Source organism: Dipodomys spectabilis, unplaced genomic scaffold, assembly GCF_019054845.1.
Source record: "Dipodomys spectabilis isolate Male_0828 unplaced genomic scaffold, ASM1905484v1 ptg000242l, whole genome shotgun sequence".
Classification (NCBI taxonomy): Eukaryota; Metazoa; Chordata; class Mammalia; order Rodentia; family Heteromyidae; genus Dipodomys; species Dipodomys spectabilis.
In genome coordinates this window covers 700,344-704,589 of record NW_024870919.1, presented here as the reverse complement: position 1 = coordinate 704,589, position 4,246 = coordinate 700,344, and the positions used below count along the sequence as shown (strand labels likewise).

The window sequence follows — 4,246 nt, the reverse complement described above, 5'->3', positions numbered from 1 at the left end:
CTTCTATTTTACTACTGCATTATACATTTTTTCTAATGTTGGATACCAACATTAGAAAGCTATTAGAAAACTCTTAAACCCTTTTTGTTGACTAGTGAGTTCTTTTACACTATAACATGGTATTTCCCAAATCATTGATATAGAAGTCATTGTTTCCTATTTTCTCATTCCTAGAATAAGCTGCACAGGAAGACCCCACTGGTCCTCAATTTCAGTCTGTACTTTTGAATACTGAGGAAAATCTTTCCTCTGCTCTCTATCAATTCCGTACTATCCAGTTAGAATAATTTAAAATAGTAAAAATGGAAAAAGATAAAGTAAATCATGGTGAAAAAACATATGCAGGAAATTCACCAGATTTTTCTGACCAGTTCAACCAATGTGAACTGTTGGTGAAATACATGGACATCTCATTCCCACTGGCACTCAAAGTCTCTGGTTAGGCAATTCTGAGGAAGACAAGGAACAAGATGAAAAAGTCAGGAATGGTATCAATTGCAAGAAAAAAGTGGAGTAGGATCCAAGCAAATTTATTCTTTGGGATGCCGAAATTAATCAACTTACTATGATGCGGAGACTACTTTCCAAAAAGGCCACCCAGATGAATACTGGGAATGAGGATGATTATACCCCTCTTCATTGGGAAGCCGAGAGTGGACACTTAGACATTGTCCATGAGTTGGTAGCTCAAGGCAGATATTTATGCAATAATTCTGAATGGCTGACAACCCTGCACAGTGCTTATATGTGCAATAATACCAGGGTGGCTTCTTTCTTAATTCATCATGATGCAGATACCAATACCCAAACTAAAGGCCTCTTGACTGCCTTGCATCTTGTTGCTGGAAATAGAAATAGAAAAGATACTCTGTTGAACCATTATATCAAACCAGGTCTGAAGAACAACTTGGAAGAAACTGCATTTAATATTGCAAAAAGGATAAGTATGTATCACTACCTTTTTGAAGTTGTGGAAGGCTGTACAAATTGTTCTCCTGAGTTGTAATGGTTTGGTTAAGTTTCTTATATTTCAAAAATGCCAGTCCATCCTTTGTGTCCCTTAAATTTTTTTTCATAATACAAAGCAACAGCAATATCTTACTTTAAAAATTCATGGATTCCATGGTATTCTTCCAAGTGAATTGCCTGACTTTGATGTCAAAATATATTCAAGAGTTGTTTGTATACATCTATAATGATTTATGCAGAGTTTGTGATTTTTTAAATCAGAAATAATTTTAACTTATCTGTTAAAATGAATAGTATAGAAACTACAGTTGTTCCTGGTAGTTTTCTGAAAAAAAGTATATCTATGTTTGTATAATATCCCTAATCTATTTCATTCGCTCCTAGATATAATACTTGGAATTCTACATTGTTATATAATGTATAGATTCATTAATAAATGCGTCCTTTCAAATTGCATTTCATATAGAAGAAGTTTAAGATTTCTTTTTTTCCTAGGTCCTTATATTATTTTATTTCTTTGGGATAAAATTACAATGTTATCTAATTTCAAGTTTTGTAAAAGTTATGCTGTGTAAAGGCCTTTCTAAGGTGAAGAATTAATACACTGATGTGAAATTAACCTTTAATTCTATGAATTACATGTATTGTTACACTTGTATTTTTATAATTAACTTTTTAATAACTGTTTTTCATTTCTTGCATCAGAAGAATGAAAAATATGGAATACTTCACAAATTTTCATATCATCTTTGTGCAAGTGCCATGTTAATCTCTGTATTGTTGTAATTTGGGTAGACCTGCTTCTGAAGCATATAGTACCCTCTAAATTTAAGTACTTAATGATGCAATCTTTATACAGGCATATATCCATGGTTCCCTATTTGTAACAAGGAACCCTTATTGTTCCTAAAAATGCTATTGATCTTATTTCTCTAAAATTCTGTGTATAGTGGAAAAAACATATCGTTTGGTCCATTGCTCATATTTACAATTTTTTTGTCAATGTCTATTTTGTCGTGTTCATTTTAAATTTGATCATACTTTGAAACATTTTCAGCTAAGTCCAAGTACTTATTTATCAACTCAGTTAGCTTTGTAGAGCTAATGGATTCAAAGTAAGCCTTGCTTAAGAGCTACTTCTAAACTTCTGCAGCATAAAATTTCCTAAATGAGGTCTCAGTGGTACAAATGTCTACCTGAACCTTTACCCTTCTTCCATGTAGAAACAGAACAACCAGAATATTTTACCCTGACAGCATAGATTGTCTTACTGGAACAAAACTATTCTTAGTTACAAGGGATCATAGAGAGATGAACAGTTCAGACAGAATTGTTCAGAATGGAAGTTATTTTATCAAAATTAATTGTTTATTATACTTATCATTTCAAAAGTAGATAAAGCCAAGAAGGTGAAAAAATTGTTCATATGCATGATTACCTACTGTTCTGGCCTGTCTATCATCCAACCAGGCAGGAATTTACGCTACTGACTTTCTATCACCAAATATTTCCATAGCTCCTGGAGAAGGCCTTATGTTTCTCCTTGATATTAGGCCTTAAATTGGTAATGTTTTAATCATAGCGTTTCCTCTTGCCTCTAGGCTGTAAATCTACAAATGGTAAAGCTTTAAGTCTAACTCTACCAAAAACTGAGGTAGAGATAATGGAATAATACTTTAAAACAGAGTTGCCTTTGATTCCCTAACCACAACACAACAATGCAAAACAATTTTTATTATATATATATTTACATATTTTCTATTTATATGTGCTGATTTTGAATTTCACACAGTGAATCTTTCTAGAAAATAATTGAAGACTCATCTCACTTTCTCATTTCCTACATTATTTCAGGACCCCAATTCCTTACAAGAATTAGCAGAAATCAATTGTGAAATGTAAGGCAACTTAAAATGAAAGATGAGATCACAAAATCTGAGAGAAAGTACTGTAATTCAAACTTTCAATTTACAGATGACCAGCCCATACAAGTGAACAAAATCACAAACGAACAAGATTATTTTTAATACTCCTCTCCTAATGATTAATGAAAGATTTCAGTGCAGCCAAAAAAATAGTTCCTGTAGGGCTGGGAAGGTGGCTCAGTGGTAGAGCACTTGCCTTGCATGCCTGAGGCCCTGGGTTCGATTACTCAGCACCACATTAGCAAAAAGAAAAAAGCTGGAAGTGGCACTGTGGCTCAAGTGGTAGAGCGATAGACTTGAGCTGAAGAGCTGAGGGACAGTGCCCAGGCCCAGAGTTCAGGCCCCACAACTAGACCCCCCAAAACAATAGTTTCTGTAATGATAGATCCATAATTGGTCTACCAAGGCTAGGAATACTTGATTTAGAGGTCAAATATAATTTAGAAAAACATTAAGTGGGAAGATCCTTAACGCTTCAAAACACTGGTACTTCAGTAAAACTAGGTTCTGTAGTATAAAAATGTTGTCATTCTCAAACCAATGATAACCTACATTTAATCTCCTGAATGTATATTCATTTTCAAATAAACTGTTAAAAATCACATTTGCAAAAATAACCATTGACAAGTAGATGATAGTGACATTACAACGTTTTCAAGTTTAGGGAGCAAGTTACAATAGAGTTGATTTACGTACCCAGCAATAATACCAAACAAGTTCAACCATTCATTAAAGTGTAGAAATAGTACCCTCACCATTCGTGTTGTTCAGTAGGTGCCTTCCATAAATGTGTTAAATGTATCAGCCTCCCATATTTCAAACCCAAATATTAGCTAACAAAGTAAATTTCATCACATAAGAAGGTACATTTTTAAAAGTCACTAATAGATGCCTTATCATGTGTTGTTTTATGTTTTCCCTATCTTTCTAACATAGTAAGAAATATGATTTTAAGTCTTGAATATGGATACTGATGAGAGATGTGACAAACATAAAATCTGTCTTCTATTTCTGTCATATTCGACTAAGAAGTAAATTTTAGTTTTCTTATTTTTCCAAAACTTATAGGTAGTAGAAAAAATTATCCTATGTAAAATAAATAATCACACACCATTGTACAAAGCCATTTATAAAAACTGGTAGTTAGGAATAAATTCTAAGCCATTTTTAAACTTTCTTATTGATTAAACATTAATCTTCCAAATGAACGAGAATAAAATCATGTCTAAGTGCTTAACATCTCCAGTCTTGCAAATTGTTATTACAGATGAATGAATTATGGAAATATAAGCTGACAACAGTTCAAGTGTATGTGGGAGTGAAACTCCATGGAATGTATATAAACCTTTCAA

At 32.9% G+C, this 4,246-nt stretch overlaps 1 pseudogene; it reads right to left on the bottom strand.

Moving 5' to 3' along the window:
• Positions 1–1,681: 1,681 nt before the first annotated feature.
• Positions 1,682–1,781, bottom strand: LOC122124737 (annotated as a pseudogene).
• Positions 1,782–4,246: the final 2,465 nt, after the last annotated feature.